Genomic DNA, 23,414 nt, shown 5'->3' on the forward strand with positions numbered 1-23,414 from the left:
TGTACATTATAATACATTTAGTAAATCTGATCTCAGTTAAATTGGAGTGTTAGAAACTACCCATTGGTAGCACTCTAATGACGTTTTACATTAGCAGGTCTCGTGGGGATCTTCTTTTCAGGCGCCTCAGAGGATTGTCAGGAATGGAAGAGGAAGCAAGGTTAGAAACTAGTGGGTTTGGGTGGCTAGGGAGTTTATAATGGAAGGAGTGATATCTGTTTCGGGCTAGATCGGATACATAGGGAACATTAAGGTCTTTATGTATCATTTTTGGAATAAATGTTGTTCAATTTAATAATGTTCTGTTTATATTTAAAAACACTCTTAACACATGCATAGAAATATTACAGTAAAATAAATAAGTATATTAAGTTAAACGTAGTAAATATAAAATATTTGTGAGAATGCGTTAAGTGTGCATTTGCTTTAAATTTTTCTCTAGGTCTTGAAAGTGAAATTTATCTACTTTCCTTATGGATGCTACACAGTAGCCACATTAGGACGAAGCGTACATACACAGCACCTATAGAGGCTTTCCCTCGATTACAGTGAGATCAACTAAACGAGCGTTTTACTGGCAACGCTATCACTTGAATCGAGTTAGGCCATCTGGGGTAGTGACTATACGGGCTTCCCTTTTACCAGCTTTCTTTACTTCGGTCGTTTATTTAAATATATGTTTTCTCCTCTCGCTTTTACCATATACAGTAGAGTACCGTTTAACCGTACTTCCGTATTATTCGAACATAAGTCAAGGCATAAAAAAAAAAAAAAATCAACCGAACACATCGCTGGTCAGGAAGAATAATGAGCCATTAACTACTTAAAAAAATTGAAAACAAATATATAAATAACAAATTCCACAAAAGCGGTTATTTTAGTACAAGAGCCGGGAAGAAAACCCCCAATTTTTTATTACTTTAATGACTAGTTAACTGTCAAAATTGACGAGTCTGCGAAGTATAGGTAGGGGGGATAAAAAATGGCAGCTTCTTCAAAATATTTAAAAAAAAAAATTCTCATTCGGGGTTCTAAATCTTTAAAACTACCATCAACTCTAGAAGACCTAAGAGAACATTATTTAAAGTTGAGTAAATTTTCTTAAAAACTATTCGACGTACAAAAGTTAATACTCAAATTAAAGCTAGTTTAATGTATAGGGTGTTTTTTTGAGCCCGATAGAACTTGAAATTGTAAAAAATAACACAAAAAATTAAATTGTAATCAAAATTTTTTTTTTATTCGAAAAATCAATACGTGGCATTAACATTTGAAAATGATTTCGGGCATATGGGCACCGCGGCTGTTCTTGCGAAGCGCATTCTGGACGTCCAATTTTGGCCGTATGTCACGAATAACACGAACAATGCTGGCCTCCAAGGCGTCAATTGTTGCTGGTTTATCAGCATAAACCAGTGACTTCACGTAGCCCCACAGGAAATAATCGAGAGGTGTCAAATCGCACGACCATATGCGGCAATTTTGCTTATTAACAAACCCGTTAAGCCAAAAATGCGCCTCATCGCTGAACACAATTTTTACAGAATGCGCTTCGTCAAGAACAGCCGCGGTGCCCATATGCCCGAAATCATTTTAAAATGTTAATGTCACATATTGATCTTTCGAATAAAAAAAAAAATTTTGATTACAATTTAATTTTTTGTGTTATTTTTTACAATTTCAAGTTCTATCGGGCTCAAAAAACACCCTATACTATAAAGTAGTTTATGAAGTTTATCGTTGAATTTAAATAGCTCTATGAGGACTCATATTTTAGAAAATTTCCTCTACTTCAAATTATGTTCTCTTAGGTTTTCTAGTGTTTTTGATAATTTTAAAGATATAGAGTTCCGAATGAAAAACTAATTTAACTTTTATAACAGTTGCCATTTCTTATTCCCCCTAACTATACTTGACACTTCCATTTTGATTGCTATTAATTGTACATAGTTTTCATTAAATTAACCCAAAATTGGGGTGAGATAACTGCCTTTTTTCTCCTCTTGGGCTCTTTTACTATTGGTGCTTTCAGAGGTAACACATGTAATTAACTTCTCGATCATGAGTAGAGGAGATGTTTAGAAAATACAAGTGTTTAGTCGAACCAATTCCCACAAAGATGAGGTTTGAATTTGTCCGTTTTGATAGCCTGCAATATACAGTTTTTTGGTCGCCATCTTGAGTTATTTTTCAAAAAATCATTTAAAAAATTCATAAAATACAATACAAAAAACTCTTAAATCACTGATCTCCAAATTTGGGCCGAATTGGACGAGCCGTTTTCGAAATGTAGGTGTGTCGAGGAAAATAAATTTTGGGGAAGGTCGGGTAGGCTTATAAATTATTTACAAATAAAAAATATAATCAACTTTTGCAAAAAGATAGTCCGGGTGGCGGTCAATAAAGGTACTAAAATAGTAGAAAAAACAATTAATATAGATTATATATGTCTATATATAAATAATTTATATCAAATTATGAAGATGTTCAGAGTTGCGGTCTAAAAAAGAACTATTTATTTTCCGATGTTTCGTCCCACTTAGTAGAGCTTCCTCAGGGCTGTTGATAGCTTTATACACTATAAATGTAATTATAGACTATTAATATAATTATAGACTGTATATTAAATAGTTTATTAGGTTATATTAAATAGTTTTTTTGCTATATTGGTACCTTTATTAACAGCCACCCGAACAATCTTCCTACACTCTATTCCATATGGTCAACTATCTTCTTTCAATAAAGTTTTCTGTTTGCATATTATGTAAATCATATTCGCTTTTTTAACAAAGAAATAATTTAAAAAATACTCTAAAATGAATTTTAGCAGCACGAAAGATGGCGTGTAGCTCCCTACATATATTTTGGAACCTTCACGTACATCATTAACCCGAGAGAGGTGTAGGCCTGAGCATTTTGCTCATATCAGGAAATAACTATATATTATTCTAGTATTTCATCTGTTTTGTTTATACTTTTGTCTACTTTCCGTTAACCTTTTGATGTTGTAATTGCTGCTCATTTATGTTACTCCTGTTTTACTTTCCCACTTATACTCAATTTAGTTTTTCTCTGGTCTTCTCGCAATGGTAAGACTGATTTCTCTCACCAGTACACTCCTAACGTGATATCTTTTTTTATTTATAATTTGAACAGAAAATTGCAATTATTTTAAATAATGAGCCGAGGTAATTTGATCTTAGATATTGTACGAAATCTGGACTCTTCAACTCAAGAGCTATAATTTACATATAAATTTCAAATTCCATTGAAAGTAATCGTAAAGATTTTTGTGATCATCACAACCAATTTTATCAAAATATAGTACAAATCTTCAGCCATAAGATAAATGCTCACGGGACACTTCTTAGGAGGAAAAAAAGTACACTCCTGCCAGGTTAAGGGGGCTGTCACATTGGCGAAAATTTGGTCAAAAACATCTTCAAAATCTTTGCTAATGTGGGAAGAAATATTGCGCAAAATAAGGATTATTCAAAATTTCTGAACCGTTTAAATCTTTTCTGAAATGTTAAAATTTGTTTAAAAGAGAGCGCAGTATGATGGGGTTGATAAAAGTTTTAAACAAAATTCTTCACTCAGTCAAAAGTTTTCGCTGTGTTGTACTCCGATGAGTGAACCATAAGACTTAACAAGCCACCATAACTATTTCGCTGATAGTGGTTGGAAAACATTTCAATCCACGTAAGATAAAAATTTCATATCCTCAAAGCTTTTCTCAGAAGCTAGCAAGCGCTGAGTAAGTTTCAGTCTTTCAGTTGGCGAAATCGCCGTCCTCAGTCGTGTATCATGTTTTTCTATCAGTGGCCGAAACGTATTCAGTAGTTTCTCTAGCACTTCTTCATTCATCCTCAGGACTTTTTTTTATAAAGTATAGCTTCCACGCTCATTTAACGAAGTTGGTTACGCTGACCTAGGGTTGATCGATTCTTCATCCAATTCCCGACCAAACTCTTTTCTCGTTCTTCTTATTAAAAGTTTCCTTTGAAGTTGTACACAAGGTACTTCTAACTTTTTGGATAAAACGTTAAAATAATTATGATTAAGAAAATTGATAAAAACTAATTCTCAAGAAGAGAGAAAAAGAAAATTTAATAACAAACCCAGTGACATTTATAGATTTAATAAAATAATTAAATGCCTTCTAATTAGGTAAATAAAAAAAAAAGTTAATTTGAGAAAAGGACAAAGATAAGAAAATAAATAAAATAGAAGTAATGTCAATAATAGTTAAGTTTTTATTTTTTTTTTTTATCATTGTTGTATGACTGGTTATGATTGTTTAAAGAAATAAATTATATCTAATTTTAGTCTCAAAACTATTTCTTCATTAGTCCGACGTCTCGGCCAATGCGGCCTTCCTCAAGGACAATCAATTACAAAGAGCTTTCATTATACATATGATCTTTAACAATTTCAAAACAAATAACAATATTATTAATAAATTATCATATCTTAAATACCATTTTAGAACCACATCAATTTTAAAAAACTTTATGCAGGCTATTCTGCCCTGGTCATTAATTTCAGTACACAATAACTATTAAATTTTTTTTTTTTTTTAAATAAAAGCTTAACAATCAACAGAATTTGTCATGGAACTTAAGAAATAAAATTAATACCCCAAAACTAAAAGATTTTGACTGAAAGTAACTTATCTGGAATATGGTTGCTTTCAGTTCTAAAATTATTCCTCCTTGTAATTAGAGCCACATGGTGGCCGGATCAAGGAGGCACGAAAAAAAAAATACTAAATGAAGCCGACTTCCTCTGAGGCAGCCTTCTCCTAGAATATCTCCCCTCCCCCACACAGGATGCAACTGTCCGGGAATACCATAAGGCCTTTCTCACATTTTGATATGTTATAAAATTCAAGAAAACAAACAACGGAGTTCCAGTTATAACTGGAGATGAACGGTACATAAATTGGTAGTGGAACAATCACCATTCGTGTTAACTAACTTCACACACGTAGGGTTACAGGGGGGGCGGTAACTGCTTCACATGAATATTAACAATGTACGCTTTCTGAATAGGAACAGTGGAGCTAGTGTAGCTTTTCATTCCCGTTTGGAATTTATAATGCAGTCTCTTCTGCATTCATTGCTGGTTCTAATATACATGTTTTGTTTTTTCCCTGAATAAAATAGAGAAGGATTAAAATTCTATCAAATTTTTACTATTATTTACCTATATATGAAATACTAGCATACTTAGCAATGCTTCGCAAGCAGGATGTATATTTGTAAATATATACATTGATGAAACACTATTGTAACTTTAATTCTAATTAATGTACATATGAAGTAACAAGACCGTAACTATAGTACCGGTAACATCTAACTTCCGGTAAAGTTCGAACTAAAAAATATTGATGTTTTATCTAAAAACGGATGCAATTCGTTGTATAATCGTTAATACTGGTCCGATTTAGCTGATTTATAAATATAAAAAAAATTCCAAGCTACTGCGAAATCGAATCCTGTTCTGACAAATTAATAGCTTTAATGTTAAATTATCTGAAAAGTTAGATATATGGTGTCGAATGGTAACAGTAAAATGCTATGGTATAAGTAAAATTTTGTCCTGTCGTAATCATGAAATAATTTTATCATTGTTAACATATAGTATATTGTCCATCATCATATATTTTTATTTAATTACAGATAGGTCTGGTGGGTCTTACATGGATAATATAACAGTTACATTTATTTTAAAATCCTTCGTAAAATCCTTAATGCTCCTTACTTTGTCACAAATCAAATCATCCATCAGGACCTCAATGTCCCATATGTTGCCGATTTGGCCAGAACCAGATACTAATCCTTCCATAGTAAACTTCCCAACCACCCAAATCAACTCGTTTCTAACCTGGCTTCTCCTTCAATACCTAATAATCCTTGACGTCTGAAAAGAAGATGGCCTCGAGATCTTCTCCTTTAGAAATGTTTTTGGAGTTCTATCAATGGGTAGATTCTCCACATGTTTTTAGCATGTCATAAGATCACTTACAGCAAATTTACTTGATGTGTATATGTGTATATATGTATACAGTTGTAAATATCAATAAATAAATTATTAAAAAAAAAAAAACATTTATTTTTATTTTTTTTAACAATTGATTATGAGGGGAGGGAAGTATATTCTCGCGCTAAAATATACCTCTAACTATATACAACACTATAAATAAAAAAAAATTATGATAATATAAATAGATAAACAAATATAACCCTTTCTGAATAGGAACAATGGAGCTAGTATAGCTTCATCCCCGCTTGGAATTTATAATGCAGTCTCTTCTGGATTCATTGCTGGTTCTAATATACTTGTTTTGTTTTTTCGCTGAATAAAATAGACAGGAATTAAAATTTGACAGATAGTTACTTTCACATTCCTGCATATGAAATACTGACACCCGGCAATGCTTCGCTATTGCTATTTGGAGATGTTAATGAGGGTACATTAATTAAAACTTTGATATTAATTAATTTATATATGAAATAATAATACGGTAATTCTATAATTATAGTATTATTATTATTATTGAATATTGAATAATATTGAAGTACAATGAGGGTTATTTTATAAAAACTATTCATATTTTGTGTAGTCTACATACGAAAATATCATAAATAATCAAATTGCTTAAAAGGATATGAAAAAAAACACCTAAATCGGCTCAGTATTAACGATTATACAGCGAATTGCTTTTTTTTTTTGTTGCCATTTTTACATTAAAAATAGGTGTTACTATTAACAGCTATTTTTAATGTAAAAATGCCCCAAAAAAAAAAGTAATTCGCTGTATAATCGTTAATACTGAGCCGATTTAGGTGTTTTTTTCATATCCTTTTAAGCAATTTGATTATTTATGATATTTGCGTATACAGACTACACAAAATATGAATAGTCTTTATAAAATAACCCTCATTGTACTTCAATATTATAGTACAAGAGCCCGGAAGAAAGCAAAAGACAGTTATTTCACCCCAATATTTGATTACTTAAATGAAAACGAAGCATAATCACTAGTCAAAAGTGCTGAGTCTACCAATGTAGAATAAAAAATGGCGACTGTTTCAAAACGTTAAAAAGATTAATTTTTTATTCGGAGCTCTATATCTTTAAAACTACCAACAACAATAGAAAATCTAAAAGAACACTATTTAAAGTAGAGTAAATTTGATAAAATATGAGCCCCAATAGAGCTGTTTGCGCTCAATAGTTCTCGAGATATAACTTTTTAAAAAACCAAACTTTCATAAAAATGTACTGAAAGATTAGTAGTTAGTGAATTTATTTTGAAATATCTATATCTCAAAACCCATTCGACGTTCAAATGTCTATTAACACTCAAGTTAAAGTTATTTTAATGTACTATAAAGTAGTTTCTAACGTTTGTTTTTCTTCGTAGGGGTAGTAGTTTTCATGATATTAGCTAAAAATAAATTGATTTATAGCTGCTAATTGATTTGTAGATCTATTAGGGCTCAAATTTGAGTAAATTTACTCTTCTTCTTACGTTTTCTAGTATTTTCGGTAGTTTTAAGATTGAAAAATTGATTATTTTCACGTTTTAAAACAGCCACTATTTTGTATTCACTCTAACTATGCTTGGAAAATTTAACAATTTTTTACTAGTAATGATATGTAGTCATCATTGGTCATAGATTAGACATCGTTTCTCCTCTTGATCTCTTGTACTTCTTGAGTGAAGAACTACTCTTCAGGTCGCGGATTGTTCATATTCTGGCTTACCTTGCAGCTGATACTCCAATTTCTGGCTTAGTGGGTTGTTGACTTTCCATGGGTTGGACACCCCTGCTACATCATAAAACTAACCTCAAATTTACTTATAAACCTGTACGTTACGTGTTTATTATTTCAGTGAATGTTGCGTAAAAAAACCTTAAACGAACACGGGGATAGGAGAAAAAGGTACTGTAAAACAATTGAATTCACATTTTCAATCCTTTAACTCAATTTGAAGGGGTTGTAGAGGTTTTGCGAAACCTTAAAAATCTTGAAAACGCCATTTCTTAATGAACCGGTGTATTTAATTTACTTAAATAATATTCGAAAAGTATTTACTCAGTCTGTCGACTTAATTCTTTCTCACGGGACCTCAAAAGATTTCGCCTAGATTCGCAAGAAAAAAAAATTATGACTAATTTTCTATTTAAAAAACATGACAACTAATTTCCGAGAATATCGGAGGAGAAATCGCCGCTGGAGGGGATATTGAATAACCCGCCATCATCGCGGTGACACGCAGGCGAGGTCTCCTCAAATTAAAAGGCCGACAAAAAAGGATGAGGGAGGGGAGGCTAGGGAGATTCCTTAAGGAAAAAAATAACTATCTCTGAGGAAAAAGTTGTGCGGTTAAATATAATAAATGGTTTTCCTTTGACGGCATGAAATATGAGAGAGTAAACGCTAAGGCAGCCATTATTATTACCCAAGCTTCCTCATCGTGTATAAAGAGTCATCGAAGAAATTCTCAAATAGCAGTTTAAGTCTCTACTCAATTATTTTCCTTCGATGTGTATTGTCCTGGAAAGTATCCTGGGGTATTCATGATGCTGTGTTAAATGTAAAATGTTTCAGCATGTTAAATGTTAGAAGTATAGGATTGTGAGCAGCCCTATTTAAAGTCTTTTTAAATGCATAATAGCTCCTAGCGGATTTTCTGAGCAACTTGTTTTATAACCTTTCCTTCCAAAACTTAATGTTCTTGTTTAGTTATAAGTAGGGATAGGATTTATATGTGCTAAAAAATCTGAAATATGTACATAAACATGTGCTAATAAATTGTCAAATATTTAAAAAAATATGTATTATTCAACAATACAAATTACTAATTAATTAGTAATTTTATAACTTAAAAAAAGTTACATAAATATGTATTTATTATATATTATATGAATAATATTTTAAAGAAATTGGGTTAAAATATTTACGAAAAAATGTACTTTGAGAAAACATAGCTGTTCAATAACAAGATATTAATTAGTAATTGTAATTAAACTAGGGGAGTGAAACAAGACTAAGATGAGAAAGGACCATGGGAAGGGGGGAAACGGAGAAATGGATTGAGGAGTAAACAAACAAATTCTAGGAAAATGCTACAGGAATAAGACCCTTGCTCTTTTTAATTGATAATGAGAAATTCTCGATGTAATTCTGTGTGAAAAATTATTATTGCCACTGCTTTTAATTTGCGTTCAAAGATGAAAATATAGAATTTGTACGCACTATTTATGATAAATGATAAATTTCACCTTTAAGTTTCGTGCGTTCTCTTGAATTTTACGTAGTTGCTGTGAAAAATGTATTTACAATTGAACAAATAATTTAAGAAAATACATGATTCAGGACAAAATATGTAAAAAATAACAAATATTTCAGAAAATATATGATTTAAACAAAATATGTAACAATATGTAAAAAAGGCCAAATATTTAAAAATATGTGAAATAAAAATGGCTTCTTTTGGCAAGAAATGTCTTGAAACATCGTTAGTTAGTAAGGAATCGAAGATATCATGGTCAGGTAAAAATATGTGAAAACATAAAAATCCTATCCCTAGTTATAAGTTTTGATTAAAGTAAGTTATTACAACATGCCTAAATTGAGTGAAAAGTAGAAGTTGCGTAAAATTTTGCCAACCGAGTGTCTTGTTGATCTTTTAACTTGTGAGGGAGAGAATCAAGATTAGCTAGTTGACAACTGTCATTACATTATTATTATTGTCCTACATTGCTTTATTAGTTGTAAATCATTCAAAACAAAATCAAAAACTACAAACTACGAGCAAGTAACCTAATACAACAAACAAAATGATGAGCTCAGCTGGTCTGTTGCGTGACGTCATTCTCCATTTACCAGACCTTGTGACAGACTCTCACCCATGTTATATGTTATATCGTTTTAACATAGTAAAAGAAGGAAATATTTCTCCATTTCACATAAAGATCTTTTTTAACTAAAGATCATGAATACCCCCTCATGATCGATATTTATCTTGGACTATGACATTGTTCCAAAATGAATATAACAGCATTAGAAACTTGCAGATGTAAGTTAATATTAATTATCCCTCGATTCATGAGAGTGGAAAATAAAATAAAGTTATCAGAATAACTTTTTAGCCGGATATATACGTTTGGCATTTGTCTCAAGTTCAAAATACCTACAAATGTCCGATAAACAAAATAAAATATCAAGTTTATGTAACCGCACGTTTGTGTGTTCTGGAGAAGTAAACATGATGGACCTTCTGTATCCACTATTATCTTTGATTTACTCAATTTTCATTAATAAAATAAACGAAATAACCAACATATGTACGTAAGTAAATGTAAATATCGGATAAGTAGGCGGTAGATGATAAAAAATCATAGAAATGGTAATAAATAATCTATAAATTCTGTTTTCGTACAAGATTTTTTATGATATATTTATTAGTGCAAATAGTCATACGTATAATGTCCTTATAAATGTAGATTTGTGTTAGATTGAATCAAAAATAAACCTCTAAAGTTTACAAGAATTGAAACAATGTATTTGCACCCAGTTGATAAAATGTCAAAATATAGTTAATTATTGTTTCCAAGGGTTAGGAAATTCTTTAATTAACTAAAACACTACCGATGGAGGCTTAAAACAATACTAGTTGAGCACAAAAGTGTGGAAGCAACTCCAGCGCTGGTCCGAACACGCTTTCATTTGGGCTCAAGAAAAATCTAGTGTTCCGCTGGTCTGAATTCTTGGACAATGGGTCACCTAGTTGTACTATTAGTTGTATTATCCATTACAAATTATACGTTCACACTTCAGCGCAAGAACGGATTAGCTATAGTTAGGCAAATTAGTTACAATAGTCTTGTGCTGAATCTACACGTTTGCCATTTGCCGCAAATCCAAGACATACAAATGCTTGATAAATAAAGGAAGCAACAAATGTTTATATCCGCCCGTTTGTTTTGTTATTTTGAATTTTTTTCGGCTATTTCACTCGTTGTTATAAAATGTTAAGTTATAATATAAAAAGGAAACAAAAAATAAAGATAGGGGAATGAAGGGAAACGCAAATATCAGTAATGTAGATTATAGATGATAAAAATTTCTAAAAATAGTTCTACATAACCTCTAAATTCAACCTTCGTTCTAGATTTTTTATTAGAAACTTTAATTTAATTTTCTAGGCATATGTTTTTTATAAATATATATTTGTGCTATGATAAATCCAAAATATTTAATGGGGGAGCGGGTAGCTCATTGGTCAGGCAATGGACTACTAACTCCAAGGACCGTTCGAATCCGTCTGTGGCAGATCGTTATTTCACTTACCTGTCGTTGAGTCAGCCCTGTGGATTCTGGAAGCCTCCAGGGTTCACTCAGCCTCATTAAGTGGGTAACCTTAATTGAGTAAAAATCTGGCGATCGAGCGTGAATCTGACCAAATCACCTCCTTGCACAACCGTTAGTAACAGTACTTCCTTACTAAGTACTAAACCTCTGACCCTTCATAGGTTGTAGCAGTGCAGATTTAATTTTAAAGTTAATTAAAAGATTCTAAACTATGTATTTACTACAAATTGGTAGGATTTTAAAATATGCCATCTTTAAACTAGAGTTAATTATTGAATCCTAAGGTTTAGGAGATCGTTTAATTAATTAAAACACAAAGAGCACATTTTTTTTTATCTTTTGGCAGTTTAAAAAAATATTGTTAACTAAGCACAAACGTGTGAGTGCAACACAAGCGCCCTTTTGTACCCAAGAACTCTACCAAAAATTTAGACCTACTTGTACCAGCCAAGCCAAATAATACATTCGCTCGCTTACGCAAGCGGGAATTTACCGTAGTTTGGCAAATGTGTAGAGCCATCTTAAGATATATTATAGAAAGGTTCCTAAACTAGGAGTTTAAGGTTCGCAATTACCTTTAAATAACTGATTAATCCAGTTTAAGTTGAGTCGTGTTTTTCATCTGTTGAGATATGCTTTCTCTGATTTGCATTTAGTTATTCATTTATTTCTGGCCTCGACAGAATTCTCCTTCATTGGAGAAATCTTAGCCTCCCTGAGTGGGCACTTAGCCTAATCTGATGGACAAAATGGATGTCAATAGTGATCTTTAAGCACTCTTGTAGATCGAATTATTTTAACTCGAATAAGGCAAAAAATAAGTCTAAGAATTTTCTTTTCTATTATTTTTCTTTTTTTGTTTTATTTTATTATGTTTATATGCTTACTGTAAGTAGCGATTGCAATAAACTCTTCCGCATATTAACATTAATACCGGTTATTTTATTTGTTAACTTCTTCCTGATTTTATTAATATATATTGATTTAGTCCGAGGCGGACGAAATTGGAGGAAAAAGTTAATTTTTTTCATTGTAGGGAAAACCAAATTCATCCTGTTTCTACCCCCCCCCCTTTCTGGCTGTTTCTTACGGAGGGAAAAGGAGGGTTATCCTATAGATTACCACTCTATTCTAACTTGAATGGGTAGGTCTAGTTTTCATTCCGCTGATCCGACACGAAATAAACCTTAGCCTTATTCAGGTTGGTTCTTAATGATGTTTAAGAGGCTTAAGCCTTGTTTTAGAATACTTCAATTTTTTTTTTAATAGGAGTGCGATATTCTTTTCTACTTCGATGCCTATACCACTAATCGTTCTCTTCATATATCTTTCCAATGACGCGCCTTCAAACCCAAATCTACTAAATCAATTTTAATGCTATCTTCCTATCTACGTTTCGGTCTACTCCCAGGACGTTTCCTCGTTGGTTCAGTGTTTATTAACATTTTAGAGATCTGATCGTTTCTAAGCCCTACAACCTTACACGCCACAATGCTATGACTGAATTATATTTACCGGGTGCAGTTGCCTTTATTCACCATTATGTAGCCTTCTAAATTCTCCCGTTAATTCATCCCTTTTAGGTCCGTGTATTTTAAGTAATATTTTATTTTTAAAAACCTCAAGCCGTTGTTCGTTCTTAGTGTAAAAGGCCACGTTTCGCGTCCATAAAGAAAAGTGGGAATTTTCCTTGGGATACCACTTTGTATTCTTATCCGGTCCTGTTTCTTTCTTACAGCATCCCTGTACTGGCACGAAACAATATCGTTTTGTTTTCGATGAAGCAGGACCAACAAGAAATAATATAATTTAAAAAAATAAAACTATTTTCAACTTGGCAGTTATAAAGTAAATACGGAAACCCAATTCTATTTGGCAGGAACCATCACATTCTACTGAGTTTAACTTCTATTTGTTGAAAACAGGTTTTGTTCTGGAATTTAAACTTCTTTTATGTCCTTCAGCAAATTATTTCTTAGAAAGAGTGTATGATACAATGTCCATATTCAAGTTTAACTATCTTTGGAGTTGTAGATAGGAACCGACTATCAAATATTTAACGAAGGCCTGGTGTGTAGAGATAGTGTTGTTGATTTACAACTGCGGAGTTTGCGTTCTCTTATCGCTTCTTAACAACCTCCTTGGCGGGTTTTTTTCTGACGTCATGGGAGAGGGAGGGCTTGCTAGTTGTGGGTGGTTTATTTCATTCAACTTGACCGATTTCTAACTATTCACCCCTTATGAAAATTCTTTAATTAATTTTTTGCTTCTTTTGTTTTACATTTATTAAAAATGTAAGAAGAACTTTTTATTCCAAGTCAGTCTAGATTTTGAAATCTTAGCTTTTGTTTTTAAATAAAACAACAAAAATTAACTATTGCAGGGGTGGCAAGGTTGGGGAGGGAGGGGTACAGGCCTTTATGTGTATTGGAAGTTTTTTTTTCATACTCTTCAATAAAATAAATTAGTCCATCATACTTATATAATACATCAAGTGTATTATATATGCTTTTAGTGAGTATTCTCCCTTTGATAAAATCATTATGTCCTAAACTCATTGTGTATTGGAAGTGTGTCTTGAAACCATATATTTAGTGATTTAATGGTTCTTTGTAAGTCTGTGTAATAGTACAAGAGCCCAAAAGGAGAAAAAAGGCAGTTATCTCACCGCAATTTTTGTTTACTTTAATGAAAACTAGGTATAATTAATAGTCAAAATTTATGAGTCTGCCAAGTATAAATAGGGGGAATAAAAAATGGCGGCTGTTTAAAAGCGATAAAAAAACTAATTTTTTTATTCGGAGCTCTATATCTTAAAAAGTAGAAACAACACAAGAAAACCTAAGAGAACGTCATTAAAAGAAGAGCAAATTTGCTAAAATATGGGCCCTAATAGAGTTATTTACGTTTAATAGTTTTCAAGATAATAAATTTTAATAATAGATTATAGATTTTAAAAAGCAACATTTCATAAAAATGTTGTAAAGAACGTACTAAAAGATCAGTAGTTTTATATTAAAAATTTATATCTCAAAAACAATTTGACGTACAGGTGTCTATTAGCACTCAAATTAAAGCTAGTTTAATGTGGTAGAAAGTAGTTTATGAAGTTTATCTTCGTAGGAGTAATAGTTTACATGAAATTTACTAAAATAAAATGATTTATAGTTGTTCAGACAAATTTTCATTTGCCAAATTTATATTCATTTGTGAATATCATAAAAACTACTACCCCTACGAAGATAAGTGTCATTAAGTAGTTTATAGTTAGTTAAATTTCCTTTATTTTGAGTGTTGGCAGACATATGTGCGTTTTATGAGTCTAGAGATATATTTTTTTCAAAAATCCAACATTTTATACGAACAACTAGAAATTAACATTTTGTGAGTTTATTTTGTCAAATATCAAAGAACTACTAGTCCTACAAAGATAAACATAATTAACTATTTTGTAGTTAATTTGTTAAGTTATTTGTAGCGCTGGCCGACATCAGTACGTCCAATGGTTTCTGAAATAATGTTTTTCATAAATCAAATTTATTGTTCGGGCAACTATAAATCAATTTTTTTAAGCAAATATCACGAAAACTACCATTCCTACGTTGGTAAAGGTCATAAACTTAATCGTAGTTCCTGAGATATACATTTCTCAAAAGAAATTTTACTTTTTAAAAAGCAAAGCGGGAACTATTGGTCGTAAATAGCTCTTTTAGAACTAATATTTCAGCAAATTTACTCTTTAAATTATGTTCTCTTAGATTTTCTAGTGTTGGTAGTTTTTAAGATATAGAGCTCCGAATGAAAAATCAATGTTTTTTTAAGGTTCTGAAACAGCAGCCATTTTTTAATCCCCCTACCTATACTTGGCAGATTCATTAATTTTGACTAGTAATTATACATAGTTTTTGTTGAAGTAATAAAAAATTTGGCGTGAGATAACTGCATTTTTTTCTTCCCAGCTCTTGTACTGTAAGTTACTGATGTAGGGTGAAGCGCAACTGACCTGTATTAGTAATTTTGATTGAAGATGTTGTAGTTTCAGTAAATTATTTTTGTTTTTTGGGCTTATCCGTAATTTTTTAAATGAGCCAAACCAGTAAAATTAAAACCAAATTAGTCTTAGTAAATCTCTAGTTTTTCCGAAAGTGGTAATTTTGATCGTTTATTCTAAAGATGAAATAATAATTTGAGTCGGAAGTTTAGCTTTTGTTTTTTTTATTTTGATGTTTGAGGTCCATGTAAGTCGTTTGTCCTTTTTTTAAATGAATTGAAATAAAGTTACGAAACAAAATGCCCTCTTATCCCACTTCTGTGACTCTGTTGAATAGAGAATGGACTGACTTCTTGTTAATCGTGATGCATTAAAGATAACTATTTCTTTAAGAAGAATCGATTTTTTTTTATTAGATTCCTGATTCAAATGCCCATCTTAACTGCTTAGCTCTGCTACCAAGACATATTATGTAATTGTTATGTTTCCTTTAGTAGTATTAATCATTATGAATCGTCAGCCTAAAAAAAAATTTATCTTTATGATAAATTTATTTGAAAAAAAAAAACATTATCTGTGTTAATTAGAGCGACTCGTTCAAGATGAATTATATCTCGAGAGTGTGCTTCTCTCTATGATGTTAATAAATAAATTTGTATTGCGTCGCTTCTAAGATACGATAAGGTACGGAGAATATGATCAGAGGGTTTGGTTAGGAGGGAAGAATAAGTGCTTATGTTTTGGCCTGCATGAAAAATATATAGAATGATAAAAAAAAAAAAAAAATAATAAAAATAAGATTATTCAATGATTGTAATTTAATGAAAAATTAGAAATAAAATTATGATAAAAGTAAGAAACATCACGATATAAAAGATAAAATGAAAAGCTTAAAGAGATTTTAGTAAAATAACTTAATTAAAATCTATATAAAGTTACTATGGTGGTATGGATCAACCCCATTTTACAATTATACAACTGCACACAAGACTGAAACGACAAGAAACTGCTCGTAGATACCGATTGCTACAACACTTACTTGACAAACGCTCTAAACTTCCCATTCACTACAAAATATTAGTATACACTACAATAATCAGACCAATTTGGACATGTAGAATTGAGCTCTGGGGCTCCACCAAACCATCAAATCCTTCCCGCATCCAATCGTTACAATCCAAAATCCTACGTAAAATCCTTGATGCTCCTTATTACGTTACAAATAAACTCATCCACAAAGACCTTAACATCCCATTCGTTGCAGATTTGACCCAAAACAGATATGAGTCTTTTTATTCCAAACTCCTTAACCATCTTAACCCATTAATTCTTAATCTTTCATCCTTAACAATCCCTGATAATCCCCCGAGGCGTCTGAAAAGAAGATGGCCACGGGACCTTCTAATTTAAATTAATGTTTGAAGTACCACCAATGGGTGGTTCCTTCCCAAGATTTTCAAGTGTATATGAAACATACTACATATTTACCTATTGTATTATTTTGTACAGTTGTAAATTACAATAAATAAATAATTAAAAAAACAAACAATTATACAACTGTTTATTTAATTGTACTGCTCGTTGCTCAAATTGTATAACAGTAATTTACATGTATTATGTAGTTCAGATTGTATTATTTTTTTCAATATAGTGTAATAAATGTAAATATATTGTTTTTCATTTTATTTTCTAACTGAGTTTTCATCTCGCCGTTTCTAGTTCCAAGTTTTTTTAACTGTTCAAGAATTAATTTTTCAATTCGCTGAGAGAGTAAAATAAAATATTACACGGTGATCACTAAAACCTTTATGTAACAGAGAGCTATAAGCCAAAGGGGGAAAGGAATGTACGTAGCTCACAAGGCAATCTTTTAAAAAACAAAATTATAAATGAAACGTTTTCTTCTTCTTTTTTTATTATGGTGTTCATTTAAACGCTTTTAAATCAATTAAAAGTGTTTTCTTGATTTATTTGGTTATTTACTTTTTAGTTTTCGAGACGTGAAAATATTAGTTTCGACACTTATACAAAATATCCACCCTTTTCATCTCTGTAAGCTGCTTACGTCTTCATTTTCGTCAAAATCATCCGATTTGTTTTAAATATATCATGAGCTAAGCCACTTTCCATAAGTATTGATTAGTGCCTAAGGAAACGTTTGTAGGTTTGTAAAGGCGGATTCACATGTTGGCCACTCGCCACGAATCGGAGGCTTGTACAAATGTTTGGTAAACAAAAAGCGGCCCATCCACATGTCAGTGTTATTCAGAGAGGCAAGCATGGCGGACGTACAAGAGGTTTCAGCCATTGCACTGGGATTAAATTATTTTTATTACAAAAAAAAGAAAATTAAATTAAATTAAATATAAATAAATAAGATTAAATATAAAACTTATTATAAAAATTAACTACCACCTCCTAACAGCTCTCAGTTGCAACTAGACAAAGAACAATGGTGGAGATGCTACACGAGCGCTCTCACGAACCCCTTTGATCTGTGTCCAAAAACCAACTCTCGACAGATCGGCAACGAGCTTAGGCCAACTCGTACAAGCCACTCATCCACATGCTCGTGCATGTCCGAGTTCGCCTTGGCTTGGCCAACATGTAGAGGCCCCTTAAAAGTTTCGAGGAATGTTCTGGGATAATCTGTGACTCGTCATTATTCCAACTAATAATTTTTATTTCAGTGTAGTTAGTTATTATCAAATATAAAAAATATATGTACCACTGCAACCCTGAAGGGTCAGGGGTGCAGTACTTCGTTAGGAAATGCTGTTACTAGAGTAACGGTTGTGCAAGGAGGTGATTTGTTCAGAATCACGCTCGACCGCCAGATTTTTACTCAATTAAGGGTAACCACTCCATGAGGATGGGTGGACCTCGAACCCACAGGACTGACTCACTACTTCAGTGAAACAGAAAATAATTTATAATCTATTGTTGAGTATATAATGTATTATCTATTAGTATGGTTGAGGTGAAAACATTGTTTTCCGTAAAAGGATGGAAAGAGAAAGCTGATGCGCAGAGAAAAGGGGACACCTGCTTCGGATATATTTTTATATCTGTCATGTATCATTTATGAGCCTCCTGTTATGTTGATGCCTGCCTTTTGTTTTCCTCATCAGGTTTCCCTTTCACGGCATCATTTAAAATACAACCTTCGTGTTTATATGAATAAGAATCTACTATTAAAATAGCTCCATTCACACAACTTTCCATATCGCTATGGCAACAATATTGCTTACCGTATTTTCACCAACATTGGTTCAATTTAGATGTTGGTATCGATGGGAGATTAAGACCGCCGGGGTAAATAGAAAGTCCCGTGACGGTGGCGGGCTGGATTAGGATTTTCAGGCGGTAAAACCCCTGTCCGTTGTGGTCCAGTGTTTTAGGGCAGCACCCTAGCAACCACGAGTCTTGAATTCCATAAATGATCAAGTAATGAAAAATCCTAGAAACCTTACTACTATTCGTTTCAAATAGTACCTGTAGTAGGATTTAACACTCTGGTAATCCGGACTCTCAGAAAAAAAGTTACTTTTTTTTTTTTTTTATCAAAAAACACAGTAGGAAATAACATTTTTGTTTTCAAACAAAAGTATGCATTTGTAAAGGACTTTCCTATATTCTCGATCTTTTAGCGAGTTATTGTAATCACCGTGAATATCATAAGTTAATATTTTTACACAGTTTCGATATCGGGTAATATAATTCCTATGAATGTACTCATAACATATTTTGTTGGAATTAGTAATACATAATATCTATTGAGTAAATCATTTTATTCTGTAAAATTAATTGAACTATAGAGAGAGAAAAATACTTTATTTATTTATGCTGCCTAAATACATCTGGTTGCTATCTCACACAGTATACTTATCAATCCGTAATCGGACATATATACATTACGCATACATGGTATAATAAAAAAAAAAAAAAAAGAGATTTTTTCCCCCCTACAATTTCCTTTTACAATCAATTTCGGTCTGTACAACAAATACAAATGTTTCAATTCATTCCTATTTTTCTTTCTCATTTCTCCTCCTCCAATTTCACCATTTCACTATTTTTTAATTCACCCGATCAACAAATTCGCTCTCCGGAATTCACCCTCCTAGATCCTCTTCAGTGACCCGCTAAACAAATTCAATATTAGATGGTAATGTGAGATCAGACCATCATTCATGGTCACAGCAGTAGACCAGTTTACCACAAACAAACAAATAGATACATTTTACGAGAATAAAACTAACACATAGATTAAAAGGAAAATATAATAATAAACCTGTTACAGGACACACTTGAATGGATAAATAAGTTTTAAAAAAACAATAGTACTAATAAATATAAATATTATAATGATATAAATTTTGTTCGTGAACTTATTAATTTTTTTTTAATCACGTTTTAAATAAATCCATACATTATTATTGTACATACAGTATTTCTTATTTATACTTTTTTTCATTGTCTGAAGTGGGGGACAGAGAATGATATACCGTGGTAACAAGTCCTTCTTTCTCTCACTACTTCTGAGAGAAGAAGCAGTGAAGATGTTTCTCCAGAAGTGTCAGCAAAAAAAGGGAAAAAAAGAATAACTGACTTATTTCTTAAAAAAATAATTTTTTAAAACTTAATTTTTTTAGTAAAAAAAAAAAATCAATAAATAAAAATAATAGAAGATAGTTGACCGTATGGAGTAGATTGTAGGAAGATAGTCCGGGTTGCTGTTATTACAGGTATTAAAATAGTAGAAGAAAGCTATTTATTGTTAACCAACGTTTCGTCCCACTTTGCAAGGCTTTGTCAGGGCTGTCACACAATAAATAGTTTGATTTTACTATTTTCATACCTTTATTGACCGCCACCCGGACTATCTTCCTACAATCTAAAAATAATTATGTACATCCATTGATTGGATTTTGTCCTAATACGTTCTGTCCAAAATGTTCAGTAATTCGAACATTACCCCCGTAGTAATTAGTTCGGATTACTTAGATTAAATTATTTCGCTTTCACTATTTATATTTATTGTGTTCTACCGGTATTTTTTTAATAAGGTTAGAAAGTTTTATAGATATTCTGATAACATATAATATGAATATAATAAATGCCGGGATGAATAAGGTGAGGGTTTCAAGTGCGTGTGAGCCACCCAACTTGTAGCGGTTTTAACGCAAGAAGTCTGCGGGCAACCTAATTGGGTTCCTGAAGGTGGATTTTGAGGCAATTTCATTGTGGAATTATATCGTAAAACTGTTCAAGTAACACTCAAAAACCAGTGAAGGTAAATAATAAAAGAGTTCTAACATAAAATAAAATGGTTCAGGACACGTATCATTAAAATTATCCATTCTGGTTTAATAACAGGGATATGAATACCACAAACACACGAAAGAACTGAGCTGTCACAACATCAATGGCGGCGATCTCAACTGGTCTATTGTGTGACGTCATTCTCCATTTAACAGACCAAGTAACAGACTCTCAGCCATGTTAAATGTTATTTCGTTTTACCACGGTAAAAGAAGGCAATTTTGTTCGATTTAACTTGAGTTTTTCCATTTAACACGCTTTAACATGTTAAACCAAAGATCATGAATACCCCTATAGTTATCGGTGGCCAAAACCACACAAACAGAGAAGTAGCAAAACCGGCCCTCTCCCTCCATGGATAATCATGGCTCAGAAACGCAAGATAGGCCTGTCATAAAATGAATTTTTGGTTTTTCTAAAACCCATAGATCCATTAAAAACTGCATATCAAAAATTTGACCTGATTATGACATTTTTCTTATCTTGTAGCTGTATGAAAATAATAATAATCTATAAATATAATATTGGTGCAATAATACGTATTATACACAGCATTCTTGACGACTCATTGGAAAGTGTTAAAGTGAGGCTGAAGGAGGCAATAGTCGATCATTTTTTTTTTTTATAATCGATTGTAATCCATATCGTTATAGGTTATAGCACGAAAGGGGCCAGTACGGATCAGTGACCCAAATCGTTCACCCGTGGATAATGCGCAATATTGAGGCAGAGCAGAACGGATATTATATTTAGTGCACGATCAGGTGGGCTGTGAGCTAAATCTCCTTCATGAGATCGATTAATCAAATACTATGCTTGGAATATCCATCATTCGGGAAGAAAAATGGTATCTGTCGAGAACACCCCACGCTTAATCAAATATTAATAAATCATACTTCATAAAAAAAAAAAAAAGAAGGAAATTGGTGCATGTTTACTAGTAACTTATTCTTGAAAGCTACAAAACATAATTTAAAGTTAATATTATCAGTCCTTAGGTAGTCTTGGGTGCATTATATAGATTGAAAATTATTTTCAAGGTTAGAACTTTTTTTTTTACAAGTATAATCATTGATTACGATATTATCATTGATCTTGAATTTTTTTTTTTGTTATTTAAAAATATATACCACCGGTAAATTTGCTATTAGTTATCAAACAAAATGATACAAACATGTGGAGACTCTTCACATTGATAAAACTCCAATAACATTTCTAGAGAAGATCTCGAGGCCTTCTGTCCTGTCGCCTAGGGAGAAGGTTAGAAACAAGTGGTTTTGGGTGGTTGGGAAATTTATCATGGAAGGATTGGTATCTGGCTCTGGCCAAATCGGCAACATATGGAACATTGATATCCTGATGGATGACAAGTACTGGAACGATTGGATACGGCTGGAATTCTAAAGTTTATGAGAGCCCCAAAGCTCAACTCTGTAAGTCCAGATAGGCCTTATTATTGTCATATAAATGAGTCTTTTTTAATTAGTTAGAAGTTCAGACCGTTTGTCCAGTAAATGTTGCAATTGTCGGAATCGACGAGCAGTTTCCTGTCTTGTATGAAGAATTCCCTGTCAGTCGTTTGTCCAGATGTAGTCCTAGGCAACGGATCTTTTCGACAGAACTAAGTGGGGTATTATTAAAGGATACTGTGGGGTAGGAAATCATGGGTTTGCGACGGAAGGTAAACGGGATTTATTAGCATTTTCTGGAAACTAGAAATGGAATTTTATAAACTGTTTTTTTATTAAGTCACCGATTGGTTCCAAGGCAATTTCTTATAAACCAAGGGACAGCGGAAATTGTTGGTTATTCTCATGGATAAATTTTGAATTATTTCAGTTTTCTGTAATTGGTTGTGAATGTGAGACATAACTGAACCGAGGTCGAATAACTGATTTATACAGAATTATTTTAATTTGGGGACTTAATTTAGTTTTTTTTTTAATTATGGGAACATATAAAAAAAAAATGTTTTTTGCTTTATCTGCCTTCTTGTTGGCATGTCTTGTGAATGTGAGAGATCTGTCCAGAATTAAACCACCAAAGTATTCTACTTATTTTGACCTTCTTATTTTGGAATTAATGTGATTTTATCATGAGAAAAATGTTTGACAGCTTTCTCCAGCGATGAATCGAGGCGAGCATCGGAGGTGGCGGACACCTGACCGTTATCTCGCAAGGCCGGAGATCGCTGACGGCGAATAAACCCCGCCTTATCGCGGCCATTAGCAGAGATAGCAGATAAAGCCGCTCAGTGTCCCAACTGTAAACATTCCGCTGGGGTCGTCGTCAGCTGTGATAGCAAGGGGGTTCAGTGCTTCTAGTACCGCTGCATCGAAAACTGGAGTGGCCTTCAATACAATTCCAGAAGCGTACGGTTGGTCTATTCAAATTTATATTTAATTTCGGAGAAGGATAGTTGACCGTATGGAGTATCTGGATTGTTTGTTGTGTTCAATAAAGGTACCAACATAGTAGAAAGAAACTATTTATTGTTAACTAACGTTTCTTATATTAGTAATTAGTTTCCAATCCACATATATGTATACTTCCTTAAATTATTATTATTACTTCATTTATATACATTGTATTTAAAAAAAAAACTAATTTTTTTTTTTTTTTTTTACATATTTTCACATTTTCTCTATATGTTCATTTTAATGTTCTGTCAATTCTTACAATGTTTGTATCTGGTTTCATTTTGCTC

The 23,414-nt window shown here is 32.2% G+C and overlaps 1 protein-coding gene across 2 annotated transcripts in view; it reads left to right on the forward strand.

Annotated features, from left to right (window-relative positions):
- The window catches only part of Arl4 (ADP ribosylation factor-like 4), a 67,383-nt gene that overhangs the window by 12,855 nt on the left and 31,114 nt on the right, over positions 1-23,414 (forward strand). The window contains exon 1 of one of the 2 annotated variants that reach the window (XM_014438263.3): positions 22,976-23,084. The exons of the other annotated variant lie outside the window; for it this stretch is intronic. The gene's annotated coding sequence lies outside the window, so the exon portion shown is untranslated. Of the gene's footprint in view, positions 1-22,975; positions 23,085-23,414 lie in introns of those variants that run through there. 2 annotated transcript variants of the gene reach the window in all.

This window comes from Halyomorpha halys, unplaced genomic scaffold (genome assembly GCF_000696795.3).
Source record: "Halyomorpha halys isolate HHAL.00 unplaced genomic scaffold, Hhal_1.1 Scaffold53.1, whole genome shotgun sequence".
Taxonomy (NCBI): domain Eukaryota; kingdom Metazoa; phylum Arthropoda; class Insecta; order Hemiptera; family Pentatomidae; genus Halyomorpha; species Halyomorpha halys.